Source organism: Lagenorhynchus albirostris, chromosome 20 (genome assembly GCF_949774975.1).
Source record: "Lagenorhynchus albirostris chromosome 20, mLagAlb1.1, whole genome shotgun sequence".
Classification (NCBI taxonomy): domain Eukaryota; kingdom Metazoa; phylum Chordata; class Mammalia; order Artiodactyla; family Delphinidae; genus Lagenorhynchus; species Lagenorhynchus albirostris.
This window is the reverse complement of record NC_083114.1, coordinates 28743124-28760848: the sequence shown is the minus strand read 5'-3', so window position 1 is coordinate 28760848 and position 17725 is coordinate 28743124. Positions and strand designations below refer to the sequence as shown.

Sequence of the window (17725 nt, the reverse complement as noted above, 5' to 3'; positions counted from 1 at the left end):
AAAAGCAAAACACTAACTCAAAAAGATATGTGCACCCCCATGTTCATTGCAGCATTGTTTACAATAGCCAAGATACGGAAACACTGATGTCCATCGATGGATGAATGGATGAAGAAAATGTAGTGTGTGTGTGTGTGTGTGTGTGTGTGTATGTGTGTATATATATATATATATATATATATATATTCAGCCAGAAAAAAGAATGAAATCTTGTCATTTGTGATAACATGGATGGATCTTGAGGGCATTATGCTAAATGAATTAAGTCAGACAGAGAAAGACAAATAGTGTATGATCTCATTTATCTGTGGAATTTCAAAAAAAAACCCAAACTTACAAAGAACAGATTGGTGGTTGGCAGAGGCAGGGGCTGGGTGGTGGGCAAAATGGGTGAAGGAGGTCAAAAGGTATAAACTTCTAGTTATAAAATAAATAAGTCCTGGGGATGTAAGATACAGCATGGTGACTGTAGTTAATACTGTATTGCATACTGTATTTGAAAGTTGTTAAGAGAGTAGATCTTAGAGATTCTCATCACAAGAAAAAAAATTGTTACTACGTCTGGTAACTAGACTTGTGGTGATCATTTTGCTACGTATACAAATACTGAATATATTGTACTCCTGAGACTTACGTTATATGTCAGTTATACCTCAGTTTAAAAAAAAAGATAACTACTAAACATTGACTAGACCACAGGAAAGTGTTGACCTCAGGGTGTCTTTTCTTCAGATTATAATCAGTTTATTAGTCACCTTTTTCCTCTATGGTGGTGGTTTTCAAACTATGAATAGCAGTCTACTAGAAGAGTCATGGTATTGATTTAGGGGGTCATGACCTGCATTTTGAAAAATGAAATAGAATAGAAAAATAGTGTACCACATTTAGTAAATTTCAGTTTGCTTTATGAAAGACATAATTTACATATAGCCATATGCCATATCCAGGTGTCCTGGATCACCATGTAAAATGTAAATGTATTTCTTACTGCTCGAAATCAGACGTAATTTTCAGTTGTGGAAACTCTAAACAATACCGTTTATTCTAGGAGTGACAGAGAAGAGGAGAGGTGAAAACAGGTGCTAGGCAGAAAGCCCATGCCAGGGACTGAATGTGCCTCGCTGCTCCTGGACTGGTGGTCCAGAAGCACAGTTCTTGATGTCAGCCCGTATTATTCTAGGATTATTCTCTGGGCTCACAGCAGTGACTCATCTAACTCCTCTCAACTCAAAATTGAATAACTTGCCAAAGACCACCCAACCAGAAGAGGGAGAGTCTAGTGTCATTTCAGAGCAGGATGGTGGCTGTCCCTAAAGAGGCTCTGTCTTGGCCTGAGTGTCAGCAGCATCAGGGTGCCTGCCTCACATTTCCCCTTGCTGCCTTTATCCTTGGGAGCTCATGTGAACCTTCTGGCTAATTACCTTTCTGGCCCCATGGCCCAGTTTTGTCCATCTTCAGGTTGTCTCCTCACCATTAAGTTCTTTCTTCTTTTTTTTTTTAATCAAGTGTTTATTGTTTTGGTTTGGATTAAAAATTTTAAAAAAACAGCTTTATTGAGTTATAACTGATATACCAAAAACTGCACATATTTATTCAATTTGATAAATGCACACAGTTGTGAAACCATCACCACAATCAAGGTAATAAATATCTGTCACCTCCGAAAGTTTCCATACACTTTTTTTTGTTTTTGTTTTGTTTTTGTTTTGTACCCTCTTAACAAAAATTTTAAGTGCGCGATACAGTATTGTTAACTATATTGTACAGCAGATCTCTAGAATGCATTCATCTCGCATAACAAACTTTATACCCATTGAACAAGAGCTCCCTGTTTCCTCTAGCTCCAGTCTCTGGAAACCACCATTCCCTGCTTCTATGGGTTTGATTTTTCTAGATACCTTATGTAAGTGCAGTCATGCAGTATTTGTCCCTCTGTGACTGGTTTATTTCACTTGGCATAATGCCCTTTGGTTCATCTATGTTGTCACATAGGCAGGATTTCCTTTTTTAAGGCTGAATAATACTCCATGGTATGTATTACCACATGATACATACCATGGATGGACACTTAGGTTGTTTCCACATCTTGGCTATTGTAAATAATGCTGCAGTGACCGTGGTCACTGTTAAGTTCTAAACTGTTTTAGCTCTCAGCTGTTCAACTCTATATAGAAAGACTCTGACCCTGACTTGGTCCAATTTCACACTGGGTCTTTTTCCTCTTCTTGTGAAACCTTCAAGCTCTCCAGTTCAACTCACATCACTGATATGATTGGTCTCCTCTTTGCTGTCCTCATCTTGGACACTGTGATGGTAACTTCATCACCTGTTAACTATTTTTTAAGCTACTTCCAAACCTGAACCGGTTGGGTCATTCACTCCCTAGTCCTTTAACTGTTCTGAAGGGATGACGTCACGAAGACTCTTTGCACTGGTGAAAGAACTAGCCTGCTGGAGTGTAGGTACTATTTGAGTCCAATTTTCTTTCTTTTTTTAAAAATCTTTTTAAAAAATTATTTTATTTTACTTTTTTAAAAAAAATATTTATTTATTTATTTTTGGCTGTGTTGGGTCTTCGTTTCTGTGCGAGGGCTTTCTCTAGTTGCAGCAAGTGGGGGCCACTCTTCATCGCGGTGCGCGGGCCTCTCACTGTCGCGGACTCTCTTGTTGTGGAGCACAGGCTGCAGACGTGCAGGCTCAGTAGTTGCGGCTCACGGGCCTAGTTGCTCCGCGGCATATGGGATCTTCCCAGACCAGAGCTCGAACCCGTGTCCCTTGCATTGGCAGGCAGACTCTCAACCACTGCGCCATCAGGGAAGCCCTTGAGTCTAATTTTCAATTCTTTATTTATATCTAAAAGCAGCTGTTCCAAACTTTCTCCTTCAAACCGCATCCCCACCCTCCTCCGTGTCAAATAGACAGCTCTTGCTGTTGACAAAGATGAGGAGGGTGGTTGGTCGTGCCCCTCTCCTTGCTCTCTTCCCTTCACAGCAGTGACTGTTCTGGTTTGGTTTTCTTCCCTGGTGACTGATCTCAGCGCTTGCCTGCAAGGCCAGCTGTATCAGCCTCGATCCAATCAGGAGAGAGAGAGACCACACGGTAATTCAACCAGAGAACTACTAACTATAGCAGGGGCTGGAGTCATATATGAGGAGCAGCCACAATCCCTAGGGCTGAGATAGAGCCCCCAAGGAAGAGTCTGCAATACCTTCACCCCCTGGGTTGTGATCAGACCTTGTTGGGAGGGTTGCTGGATATCTGCCATCTTTCAAATCCTGACACATTTAATTATGCAGTATTTTAAAATTACACTTATTAATACTGCCAAGCACCTCATCTCATCAGAAAAGTCTAAGTAGTGGGAAGCTATCAGCTCACTATAGCAGATAGGAGTTTTCCAAAATTCTAATTTTTGCTTGAAAGCTCAAATTTTTTCATTGGCAGCTAACACTGTCAGTTGTTCTTGAAGTGAGAGGCTCACTTCATTCATTGTCAAGACAATGTCTGCCAATACCCATGTCAGAATGACCACTGATTTTCTGTCTGTACTTATTTCAAGTAACACTGGTGTTCCCTGAAAAATGGGGCAGTCCAGCTCGCAATGGGACCAGTTGCACGAGTGGTTTTTCTTAAGACAACTGCCGTACTGCGGTATGCTGTGGAAACTGTGCCTTTAAGGGTCACGACTTAATAACAATAGTCTCTGCTCCATCAGGGACATTCTTAAGTGCAACTGGCTTTTTTTTTCTTTCCTACTGTGAGTAAGGCCAAGGACACCACTGACTAGATTGGTGCTCAAGTGCAGCAGTTTGTTGCTTTTGCACCATCATTGCAAACATCAAGATGTGAAAAGACAAATGATGTCTTAGGAGTTTTGACCTCACAGACCCCCCCCCAAAGCATCTAGAGGACCTGCAGGAGTCCACAGACTACATCTGGAGAACTGCTGTCATAGTGGAAAGAAAACGGGTTTTGAAATCCGAGTTGCGTCCTCATCTGAGCTGGGTGACAAAGGGTGAGTGTCTTCGTTTGTAGACTGAGACTAACCCACCCTTAGATTTATAATGAAATGTTAAAGTAATGCTTGAAAATGTTACATTCAGAAAGTACTGGTCTACTCTTAAGACTTTAGTAAGACTCAAAAGAACCTAATTAATCAACTCTGGCGAATTCCCTGGCGGTCCAGAGGTTAGAGCTCCTTGCTCTTACTGCCAAGGGCCTGGGTTCGATCCCTGGTCAGGGAACTTAAATCCCACAAGCCGTGTGGAGTGGCCAAATAATAATAATAAACTCCAACTCTGGGACTTCCTTGGCGGTCCAGTGGTTAAGACTCTGTGCTTCTACTGCAGGGGGAACGGGTTCTATCCCTGGTCAGGGAACCAAGATCCTCCGTGCCACGCAGCGCGGCCCCATTAAATAAAAAAATAAAAATGAAGTAAACTCCAACTTAAACTTCAGAAAGAAAAGTCTCTACTGAGTATTAGCATAGGACATTCTTTATGGTGGATTCATTTCACTTTCAAGTTATATTTAGGTATCCTGTTTTAAGATGTTCATTCTAAAGATTCACTGCCTAAATGAGAGTGGGGTTACAGTGAGCAGCTCTTTAAACCGTCCAGGCACCCCCATGGGAATGGGTCAGCCAGGAGAATATCATCCCTTCCGTGTCCCAGTGGACTCAAGGGAGAAATAAAGCTCCGGTCTGAACTGTGAGTCTTTTTTTTTTTTTTTTTTGCGGTACGCGGGCCTCTCACTGTTGTGGCCTCTCCCGTTGCGGAGCACAGGCTCCGGACGCACAGGCTCAGCGGCCATGGCTCACGGGCCCAGCCACTCCGCGGCATGTGGGAATCTTCCCGGACCGGGGCACGAACCCGCGTCCCCTGCATCGGCAGGCGGACTCTCAACCACTGCGCCACCAGGGAAGCCCTGAACTGTGAGTCTTTACTGGAATCTAAGCATACAATCTTCGGTCATTGTAGGGTCACAAAATGTTAAAGCCAGAAGCCACCTTTGGAATAATGAAGCCCAACCTCCCTTTTACCCTGAAACGGCAGACTCAGCATAGGTGAAATAACAGAGATGCTTGTGGTTAGAACATGGGTGCTGGCGTCTGATGAACCAGGTACAGTTCTGCCTTATACTCTTCTTAGTAGTTTTTTCATAAGACAAGTTATCTAAGCTCTCCGAGCCTCGATTTTCCTCATCACAATATCCGCCAACAGGAGTGTGGTGAGGACTGAGTGAGATACTAATGCATGTAAACATTTTAGCACAGGCCCTGGCACATAGCAAGCGCTTGATGGGACATTATCATTTATGTTTCCATTACGTGACTTGCCCAACGTCCTGCTCCAAATTTTTGGTAGCACTTGAACCCCCTTATTTTTAATTTATTTTCACCTGTTAGAAATAATGTGTCATATTTCATATCATATTTGTCATGTTTAGATTTTCTCTAATTTCCTCTTGCAGGTAGGAGGAGGTCAGTCATCTAATTCTCATCAGTGATGCTTTTTAGAATAGGAGGCTTGGAGATTTCTGCGCATCCACCCATTATCTCCAAACTGTTGTGTCTTATTCTAATGTTTGAGTGGTACCGCTTTTCTCCCAGGGTTCTAGCCACTTAGAACACATGATCTCCACTTTCAAAGTGGTTATATTAAGAAAACAACTCAGGTGGTTTTTTGTTTTGTTTTGTTTTGTTCCAGTTAACAGAAAAGTCATTCGGAGATGAACCAGTGAGAGATTATGGGAACATAAGTATAATGAAACCCCAGAAAAAATGCATTTGGGATATAAGGGGATTGGCAGTTTGCTCTGCAGGACACACAGGCTGGTAAATTTGTTAACCTTGCAGTAATGCTACCCCACGTGTTAAGTGACTGGATTGGGGAGGGTTTTACTGTATGAAATGTGGCTATAAGGTAATGTCTGAATTTTTTTCTTTTAAAAAACAAACCCATAATAACAGAGTCCAAAGGCATTGGTTGTGTTGGTGACACATCTCAGCCAGCAAGTTTCCACTGAACCAGGTCGGTTTCGCTGAGATACAGCCTCAGGGTCAATGGCACAAACCACTCTCTTGGCTCCTGGGTTTCAAACACTGAGGGAGAGGGTTCAGCAAGCTAAGGCAAGACCTTGCTGCTCCGTGGGTCCGCACATCAGCAGCGGCCCCTTCCTGGGAGCTGATTAGGAATGCAGGGTCTCCGCCCACCCCAGACCTGCTGTGTCGGAAGTTGCATTAACCAAACCCCAGCCAAACAGGGGACGCGTGCACAGGAAGATCTGCCAAGTACTGAGGCAGAGGAGGACACAGGCGGAACGCTGGTACTGCCCTGCCCATCCGACTACTCAAAGGGACTTCTGCTTGACTACACCTGCTCTCTGCTGTGAAGCGTTCTCTTGGGGCTTTCATTGCAGAGGAAAAAGGGAGTGACACAGCCACTACAACTGGGGGCTGGCTTAGGGCTTTCAGAGGCCGAATGTTTTATCTGGGCCAGGACTGATACATTCAGTGAGTGCTGTGAGCAGTGCTTTGTGACCTTTCCTACACAGGGGCTCACATAGAGAATTATATTGGTAGAGCATACTGGGAGAAGAAAATGACGCTGTTAGGGGCCAGAGGTGACCACCCATGGGTTCTGGCTGGCCCAAAGCTGTGGGGATCCAAGTCTTGGCACACAGGATGCCATGAGCCCTTTGGGTACCTCACACATTTGCACACTGTTTCATGACACAGCAGTTCATTCAGGAGCAGGAAATGGACCCAGCATGGCCTGAGCGGCTCTGAGCAGCCCTACCACCATGCTGGCCCGGTCATCCTCATAGCCTAGGAGGGGTCCCAGACTGAGACCCACGGCTGGAGATGAGAAGATCGTGACAGGGAAGTTTGGAGAATAGAGGTGATGACGACAGCTCTGGGCCCGATGTTTTTCTAAGCACTTTACATGTGTTAATTCATTTACATGAGATAGGAACTGTTAGTATTTCCTTTCTACAGAAGAGCAAACTGAGGCACAGAGGTTAAGTCCCTTGCCTGTGATCACACAGCTAGCAGATGAAGGAGCCGGGGTCCAGATCTAGGTTGTCCGCTTCAGGGTCTGTCCTCTTAACCACTAAGCTCTACTACCTCCCCAGCAGTAGAAGATTCCAGGGAAGACATAGATGTAGTATTAAGTGAAAATGCAAATAGTAGCACATAATATAGTTATAGAGTATATTTCCCATTTGCATTAGAAAAGAGGTTCCTGATACAGGATATGGATAAAAATATTCTGGAAGGACTTCTGTGAAACTTAATAGTGGTCACCTCTGCACAGAGGGACTGATGGATGGGGGCTTTTCACTGTTTTAATCCTTCCTCTCTGTAAATGTATTGCCACGAGCATGCCATACCTGTATAATTTTGTAGTAGGTTTTAAAGGGATATGGTATCAGTAGGAATGTTACTTAGGAAAACATCAGAAAGCAGAACTACTGGGCAACAGGAAGGACAGAAGTTGTAGGGTTGGGGTGGGCGCGGGGAGAGAAGATGCAGAAGCAGCTTAGTGATACAGGCCCTGATGGATTTCCAACATGGAGTAAGAAACGTACAGCAAACCTTGACCGTCATAGATGTTTCTGTCTTCCTGAGGCTCCACAGTTACCCCAGGCGACGGGGGAAAGAATAAGGGATCTGCAATTGTCCAAAAGCATAACCCTCTGTGGGGGCGGAGAGCCTGGGGGACACCAAGGAAATGTGACCCAGGGCCTCAATCACGGTGCCTCCGCAGACATCCAGACCTGGCAGTGGCCAGTTGCCAGCAGCTGATGGGGTGTGGCCAAACGTGCAGGGTCCCACCTCCCCATCACGTGGTTAGTAGCTGAGCAAGAAGAAACAAACAAACAAAATTCCACTGTTAGGAGCTGAGCAAAAGGTTTGGAGCTAAATCTCTTAAGAATGAGCTCTTGCAAAATCATTAGGTAAAAAAAGCCAAGCACAATTGAGTTCCAGAATGTATTTTTGGCCTCTTAATAGATAATTAGAATGAGCTGCTCTGTGTGCAACATAAGGATCTTGCTGCTTTTTTTTTTTAATTTCTTTATGATAATAACCAGTGAAATAGTTTTAGTTTTTTTTTTCCCTTCCATATAAATCCAAATGTATGATGTGTCATGCATGGTCATATTAAGATTTTTAACAACAATATAGAAATAGAAGAAATATAGGTAACATGCTCCCCCTTCCCATTTTTTAAAACAAATGCTGTCTTATAAAACCCTTGGATTTCCAAACACTTATTGCATTAAAACTGCCAGTCTGCCAACCCTCTTTGGATCTCCTTTTGGGCAACAATCTAGAGAAAGCTAGTCAAATAATTACAGTAATGACAGTGATAAAAACATGGCTAATCTTCTATTTTGAATTCCAGATTTAATTTCTGGAAACAGCCAAGTTTGGTGGACAAAGTGGAGATACCATCTTTGTTTCCAAATGAGGTACAACTATAATATAATGTCCCTGATTTTACTGTGTGGGTTTGAAGGACAGCCACAAACACAGGTAACACTGGAGATCCAAGGACCTCAGATGAAAAACTCCAACTTTAGAGCATTTCTTTTGGCTCATCTAACTGAAGGAGTATACTAACGCTCTGATCATACCCTCAAGGTGGCTTTTTGCAGGTCGCACACCCTCAGAGGCCATGGCGATTTAAACTAGTGAGGGCTCCCTGGCAGACAGGAGCTAAGAACAATAGATCAGCAGAGTTGGAGCCCTGCTTTCCAGTCACAATACTGCATCTGAGCAACGATCTGGCTCGTAGGATGGAAGAGAATGGATGTGACATTGCGCTCCAGCTGACCTTTATCAGTTATTGAGTTCTTACTGTTTTAAGTGCTTTACATACCTTCACTCATTTGATCCTCACAGAAACCCTAAGTCAAGTTGCCTCCCTTTTATGGCTAACACACGGAGGCACCAAGAAGCCAAGTAATTTGTCCAGAAGACACACAGAATAAACGGCAGACTTGGGATTTGAAACCAGCTATTCTGAGCTCCAGAGCTGGTGTCGGTGTCTTTGACCACTGTGCTATACCAACAAGAATCTTAAGCCGCTTAAGTGTGTATTTCGGAATCTTATAATGTAGGTTGTTGGGGTCTTTTTGTTTGTTTGTTTTTGTTTGTTTTTAACAGATGTCTCATATAAAAGTCATAGGAACTTGGACAAGTCACTTAAGAGCTCCGAAGAAACGGGGAGCTGAAGGAGAACGCAAACTCAGAGTTATGAGGGTTCCTAAAAAATTGATACAAAGCTCCTGGTATATAAGAGGCGTACCTGGCCATTTCCTATAGAAGAAGGGTAAACTATAGAAAATACTGTTCACTTACTACTTTCTTTTTTTGGGCGGGGGGGCACATTATGAGAAGATTAGTATGATTCTAATTTAATGTAATAACATTTTGCTTAATGTCATGAACCATCATTCTTCTGTGGAAATAAAGTTGATAAAAATCAACCATCTTCCCTATTTCTAACATTAACTCCTTTTTGTTCATATCATTCAACTCATTTTAAAAATTATATATTTTTCTTCTTAAAAACAATATATACAGTGTAAAAATTTAGAAAATGCATAAATGATAAAGAAGAAAAATGCCCATAATACATTTACCCACAAATAACTAAACATTTTGATGTATAACCTCTTTCTACACACAAATAAATTTAAATGAAACAGGATCAAATTGTATATACTCTTCTGCATGTTGCTTTGTTCACTTAAAAATGTTATCATGGGGCTTCCCTGGTGGCGCAGTGGTTGGGAGTCCGCCTGCTGATGCAGGGGACACGGGTTCGTGCCCCAGTCCGGGAAGATCCCACATGCCATGGAGCGACTGGGCCCGTGAGCCATGGCCACTGAGCCTGCGCGTCCGGAGCCTGTGCTCCGCAACGGGAGAGGCCACAACAGTGAGAGGCCTGCGTACCGCAAAAAATAAAAAAAAAATTTAAAAATGTTATCATGATGTAAGCTATTATATATACAATGGATAAACAACAGGGTCCTACTATATAGCACAGGGAACTAATATTCAATAACCTGTGATAAACCATAATGCAAAAGAATATAAAAAAGGAATATATATATATGTATAACTGAATCACTTTGCTGTATAGCAGAAATTACACAACAGTAATCAACTATACTTCAAGAAAACCAAAAAAGAAAAAAGAAAAACATTAATATCTAGAAACATAAAATCAATACATGCAAATGGCTATTTAACCTACTCCCAAATGATGTTGCTATATAGTGGTTAAAAACTTCACCTAGAATATCACATCATGGCTAGAACAATAGCAACAAAAAAGAATATAAGTAAATATAACAGATGCAAAATGATGGTGTGTCTTTGGTCTTTCTCAAAAGAAAAAAAAAATGAGAGATAGGGAAACAAAGTAAAAATATGTTTTCCCCAAATGTTTCATAATTTTTAATAAAACATTTTAGCAAACTGTTTTTCTTAAAATGGAATTAAAGCTAGAATAAAAATACAATCACCTCAAAAACTAAACAAAAAAAAAAAGTTATCATGAAAGTATTCCCCCATGTCCTTAAATATTCGCCTGTAGCATCTTTGTGAAGGTTCGTATACTGTCACATCACATGGATGTATCAATTTACTTAAGCAGTCCTTTATTACTAAATGTTTAGATAGTTTCCAGGTTGCTGTTATTATGAAAAAAAGCCACAATGAATATCATTGGGGATAAAATGCATAGAAATACAACTCTTTTTTTTTTTTTTTTTTTTTGTGGTACGCAGGCCTCTCACTGCTGTGGCCTCTCCCGTTGCGGAGCACAGGCTCCGGACGCGCAGTCTCAGCGGCCATGGCTCACGGGCCCAGCCGCTCCGCGGCATGTGGGAATCTTCCCGGACCGGGGCACGAACCCGTGTTCTCTGCATTGGCAGGCAGACTCCCAACCACTGCACCACCAGGGAGGCCCCACAACTCATTTTTTTTTTTTTTTTTTTTTACTTTTTTTTTTTTTTTCCACAACTCATTTTTAAAATTAGTCTAAAGCATACTACTCAGGATGATAAACTCCTGGGCTCTAAAATGCCCATCGTGTTTGTTTGTTGTTAAGCAATTATTTGATGTTTTGAATTCGTAGAACTATTGCTTCCTCTGTGAGTCCAGTTAAAAGAATGGGCTAATGTTCTAAGTATAAATGAACTCTGTCTAGCTTTAGATGGCTTCATAACCCATGTAAACAACACATTCTCCTGGAAATTCCCTAAGTGTGTTACATTTCCTTTAGCTGGAGTTCCCTCTAGCATTTGTTTAATCCAACATCGTTTTGACTCCTAATCCATTTTTCAAAATAGACTTTCTTTCTAGAGTAGTTTTAGGGTCACAGCAAAAAACTGTACTGTGGGAGAGTTCCCATCTACCCCTGACCCCACACATGCAACATCAGAGACCACAGTGGTACATTTGTTACAATTGATGAACCTACATAGATACATCATTATCACTCAAAGTCCATAGTTTGTGCTAAGGTTCACTTTGGTGTTGTACAGTCTATGGGTTTTACTAAATGCATTTACTAAATGTATTACTAAATGACATGTACCCCCCATTATGGTATCACACGGAATAGTTTCATAACCTTAAAAATCCTCCGGAAACCACTAATCCTTTGTAGAGTCTCCCTATATTTTGCCTTATCCAAGAAGTCATATAATTGGAATCATACAGTATGTAGCCTTGTCTTCTTTCACTTAGTAATACACGTTAACTTTCCTCCATGTCATAACTTGATGGCTTATCTCTTTTTAGCTGAATAATATTCCATAGTCTGGATGTACCAAAGTTGATTTACCCATTCACCTACTGAAGGACATCTTGACTGCTTCCAAGTTGTGGCAATTATGCATAAAGCTGAAATAAATATCTGTGTGTAGGCTTTTGTGTGGATATAAATTTTCAACTCCTTTGGGTAAATGTCAATGAGCATGATTGCTGAATTGAATGGTAAGACTATGTTTAGCTCTGTAAGAAACTGCTAAACTGTTCCAAAGTAGCTGTACCATTTTTGTATTCCCAGCAACAATGAAGGCGAGTTCCTGTTGGGTGTTGTCAGGCTTCTAGATTTGGGCCATTCTAATCAATGTAGAATGGTATTTCTTTGCTTTAATTTGCGTTTCCCTGGTGACATATCACGTGGAGCACCTTTTCATATGCTTATTTGACATTTGTATATCTTCTCTGGTAAAATGCTTGTTCAGGTCTTTTCCCATATTTTATTTGGGTTGTTTGTTTTCTTATTATTCAGTTTTAAGAGTTCTTTGTATACTTTGAGTAACAGTCTTTTGCCAGCTATGTGTTTTGCCAATATTTTCTCCCATTCTGTGGCTTGTCTCCTTATTCTCTTGATCTTAATCCATTTTTAGGATTAGAAGATAGAGTGGGAAAAAATTGGAATAGGAGACAGGGTGGTGCTGGATTATCCAAATGGTGGGCTAGGCCTAAGCTTAGGGCCCCAGTAGAAAGGAGCATCAAAAACATGAGAAACAGGGACTTCCCTGGTGGTCCAGTGGGTAAGACTCCATGCTCCCAACCCAGGGGACACGTCATTGGTTGGGGAACTAGATCCCACATGCATGCCACAACTAAGAGTTCACATGCCACAACTAAGAGTCCACGTGCCACAACTAAGAAGCCCACATGCCACAACTAAAATATCCTGCATGCCTCAACGAAGATCCAATGTGCTGCAACTAAGACCCAGTGCAGCCAAAATAAATAAATATTAAAAAAACAAAAACAAAAACCATGAGAAACAAAAAGTTCTGAAAGAATCTGATGTCAAAAAAGACAGAATAGGGGACTTCCCTGGTGGTCCAGTGGTAAAGAATCCATCTTCCAATGCAGGAGACGTGGGTTCGATCCCTGGTCGGGGAACTAAGATCCCACATGCCGCAGGGCAACTAAGCCAGTGCGCCACAACTACTGAGCTCACACTTTTCAATGAGAGTACCTGTGTGTTGCAGTTACAGAGCTCACGTGCCCTGGAGCCCGAGCACTGCAACTAGAGAGAGAAAACCCGCATGCCACAACTAGAGAGAAGCCTGTGGCCACAAGAAGAGCCTGTGCCACAAGAAAGATTCCCACATGCCTCAACAAAGATCCTGCATGCTGCAACTAAGACCCTACGCAGCCAAAACAAATAAATAAAATAAATAAAGAGAAATGAGAAGATAATTTTTTTTAAAAAAGTAAAAAAAGACATAATAATGTCCACCTCTGGCTATAACAGAGTAATTGGCACAAGATTCCCTCTCATTGAACAACTATAGAACTGAACGAGATATGTGATGCACCTTTTTTCAAGCAAAAGATGGTTGGTGTAGGGGTATGATACTGGAGAGATGAGAAACATGTGAAGTAAGCCTCACAATCATCGCAGATTTCTTCTGTGGTGCATGGAGGTGAATCCTAAGTGGAAGGATGGCGCGCTGAGCTGAGGGGGCAGGGAGTGGGTTACTAGGCTACTAAAGCAGCTGAAAATTGGGGGCAGGTTATTAAAGAAGAGGAAGTTGCACAGGAATTCACCATGGTCCCTGGGTGACAGCTAGGCTGCACAGGCACAGGGTGAGGTTCTGTGAGGCCTAGCAAAGATGATCTGTTGTGGGCTGAGAGCTGAATGGTGATACTAGAGGTTGTGCTGTTCTGAGCTGTTCTGAGAGGTATTAGTGTCTGGCCAAGCCAGAGTGCAGAGACTTCTATGAGCACTTTGGACTTTCAGGTGAGACTCCAGAAAAGACAAAATTTAGGAGTCAGGAATATGTCTTAGTTTAAGGGCTGAGCTCTAAGATTAAAGTCCAAACTGAGGGACTTCCCTGGTGGTGCAGTGGTTAAGAATCCACCTGCCAATGCAGAGGACAGAGGTTCGAGCCCTGGTCAGGGAAGATCCCACATGCCGTGGAGCAACTAAGCCCGTGTGCCACAACTAGTGAGCCCACAAGCCACAACTACTGACCCCACGTGACACAACTACTGAAGCCCGCGCACGACAACAAAGAGTAGCCCTCACTCTACCCAACTGGAGAAAGCCTGCGTGCAGCAACGAAGACCCAATGCAGCCAAAAATAAATAAATAAATAATAATAAAAATAAATAAATCAACTTATTTTAAAAAAAAAAGGTCCAAACTGAAATACACCCACTCTAATAAAGAATAAAACCAAGGCTAAAATGGCCAAAAGGATATACCTGTAATTTAACTACCTACCAGAACAAAAATCAATACCCTTTAAAGGAAGACAATGTAATCCAGACTTCTTAAAATATATCACCCACAATGGGGACTTCCCTGGTGGCGCAGTGGTTAAGAATCCGCCTGCCAATGCAAGGGACACGGGTTCGAGCCCTGGTCCGGGAAGACCCCACATGTCGGGGAGCAACTAAGCCTGTGCATCACACCTACTGAGCCTGTGTGCCACAACTAGTGAAGCCTCTGCGCCCAGAGCCCATGCTCCACAACCAGAGAAGCCACCGCAATGAGAAGGCCGCACACTGCAACGAAGAGTAGTCCCAGCTCGCCACAACTAGAGAAAGCCCGTGCACAGCAACAAAGACCCAACACAGCCAAAAATAAATAAATAAATTTATAAAAAAAATAAAGTAAATGTAATAATATAATACTGTTAAAAGATAAACTGAGGCACATTAAACTTTTGAAGAGTTCATTGGAGCAAACATTGATTTGAATCAGGCAGTGCCAAACTGAAACTGGTTAGAGGGCACTCTACTGTCAGGAGCCAAGGGAAAAGGCTTTTACAGAGCAGTCGCAGGAGCAAAGCAAGGACATTATTTAACGGGCTCTAGCTTGAGCAGTTGCATCATCTGGGAAAGTCTAGTTGGCTGTTTGTGATTGGCTGTTCTCAAGTTTTGATTTTTTACCCTTGAGGCATTTATAGAAATTGACTCTGGCTTAGGTTTTGGCTTGCTTACTTTGGGGGTCAAAGCATTAGAGCCACCCTAGTCTAATGACTTCCTTGTTAATGACTTTCACGATAGTGTGGGGTTTATTATGTATGTCTATGTAAAACACATGACAACAATAGCAAAAGAGGCGGTAAATACAATTTTAATGTAATAAGATTCTCATATTTTACATATTCATTCATTTAATATATTCATTCTAAATAGACTGTGATGAGTTAAGGATGCAAATTATAATCCCTAGAACAACCACCAGAAATGTAACTGGAAGACGGGATAGTTAGGGCGTTTGGGATTGACATGTACACAATGTTATATTTAAAATGGATAACCAACAAGAACCTACTGTATAGCACAGGGAACTCTGCTCAATATTATGTAACAACCTAAATGGGAAAATAATTTGGAAAAGAATAGATACATGTATATGTATAACTGAATCACTTTGCTGTACACCTGAAACTAACACAACATTGTTAATCAACTATATTCCAGCCCCTTTTCCTCTCGCGGGTCCCGGGTCTTGGTTTGCTAAGTGCACTTGGGACCGGCAGGTGCTGAAATGTTGGGGTCGTGGACCCTCGCCAGGTCTCAGCAGCACGGAGGTGCAGGCTGTCGCCGAGGGCGCGGGGCCGGCGCCGCTAGCGGGGCGCTCCGCCCCGGGGCCCCCGCCCCTGCCCCCGGCCAGGCCCTGGCTCCAGCCCCCGTCCCGGCTGCGGCCTCACAGTTTACCCTGCTGGTGATGCGCCCCTGTGGAGAGCAGGACGAGACTGCGGCCGAAATGTGTCCTGCGGCAGGCTCCGGCCCTGGGGGGGCAGCGCCAGGGCTAGCAAGCCCGTTCGGTACCTGTGCGAAGTGGCGGGGGATGGCGAGGAGGAGGCGAGGGAAGATGAGACAGACCTGCTGGACACTTCGGACCCCGGGGGGAGGCGAGAGCACGGCTAGTTTGGAGGATCTGGAGGACGAGGAGACCCACTCTGGGGGAGAGGGCGGCAGTGCGGGAACCCGGGGCCGGGGCAGAGGCAGGGGCAGCGGCGGGGGCCTCATGAGCAAGACCTGCACCTACGAGGGCTGCAGCGAGATCACGAGCCAGGTGGCCAAACAGCGCAAGCCGTGGATGTGCAAGAAACATCGCAACAAGATGTACAAGGATAAGCACAAGAAGAAGAAAAGTGACCAAGCCCTGAACTGCAGTGCGGCCACCCAGGCTGGCAGCGCAGGAAACGTCAAACTTGAGGAAAGTGCAGATAATACACTCTCTACTGTTAAACAGAAAACAGGATCTTTTGGGGATCAACCTGCAAGACCTACTCTTTCAGAACAAGTGTTAAATTAAAAAAGACTTCTTACTAAGAAGTCCAGAAGTGGTGCAGTTTTTACAGAAACAGCAACAACTATTATATTAGCAAGTTTTGGAGCAAAGACAACAGCAGTTTCCAGGAACATCAGTGTGAGGGAATTTATCAAGAAGATCTATACGTTTTTTTATCTTATTGTAGTGGGTGGACATATTTTTATACTAAAGATAAATGGGGTAAGATTTGCCAGTAGAAGGTAAACAGTCATTTTCCTGTCACTGTATGTGTCCAATTGGGGACGATAAGTTTTGCACATTGTGCATCTAATCCTTTCAGATCACTGTGGATGTGAAGAAATCAGCTTATCTTTCCAAAGTAATATTTAATTACAATGTTTTTTTAAACAACGTGTTCCTCTTCAGTCATTGTTACTGAAGGTAATGAAGCAGTTGCTTTCTGTGGGAGTCACGAAGTTAATAGATTTTAATCTTGGATCTCAGTGATTCTCATTAAGGGGCAGTTGGAAACATATGGGTATGTTTTTGTTTGTCACAGCGACCTTGAAAACTGCTGGTTTTTAGTGAATAGGACAGGAATGCTAAGTGTCTGGAATGGTCCCCCACAACTAAAAATTATGTTACACGTAATGCCAATAATCCTCCTGTTTAGAAACACTGAGAGCTATTTGTGATGATAAAATGTAGCTGGGCACCTAGAATTGGGTTCTTGTAATAACCTTTTCTTTGCAGTCAAGACTGGAGCTGTCAAAGAGGTAAGCATATTTTCTGTGTATAAGGAAAGTGATCACTGTTAAATAGCTGTGAGATTAGGATGTGCATCTCCTTTCAGAGATACGCTGGTAAAACCCGAGAGGCATTAACCAAGTACCCTGGAATGAATGCATCTCCTAAAGTTGGCTTCTCTACTTCTTGTTCCCTATTTGTGTTGATCTTATTTAAAACAGGCAGTCCTGTGTGTAGAATTTGTGAACAGTACCAATGTGTCTCATCCCACCAATGTCAGGACAAAATTACTTTTTTATACTCATTTCTTTTTCAAAAAGAGATCCTGAGTGTAAGAGTAACACTCCAGCATTTTCTCAGTGTTTTTCAAAATTGAGCTATTTTAAGATTGTGTTATTCCTAAGTAATGTTCAAAGAGTGATGGGTAATCTGGATAGATACCTTTTTCTTGTATTTTCTCCCAGGAAAACTTTTAAAAGGCAAAGCTTACCAATAAGAGTATCAAATCAAATGTCAAGAAAGTATTTCCAGTGTTAGGACAATAAATGCATATGCCTCAAGTTAAACTTGTGCAAAAATTTGTTAGTTTCTTGGGTTTTAAACTCTGAAACATGTATCAAGTTAAACTTAGTCATGGCTGTTCTAAGATGTACTTAAGGAGAGAAGGAATCTTTTTGTTCATTTTATTTATT

General features: G+C 42.4%; 1 pseudogene; it reads left to right on the top strand.

Moving 5' to 3' along the window:
* Positions 1 to 12000: 12000 nt before the first annotated feature.
* Positions 12001 to 16446, top strand: LOC132511893 (regulatory factor X-associated protein-like; annotated as a pseudogene).
* Positions 16447 to 17725: the final 1279 nt, after the last annotated feature.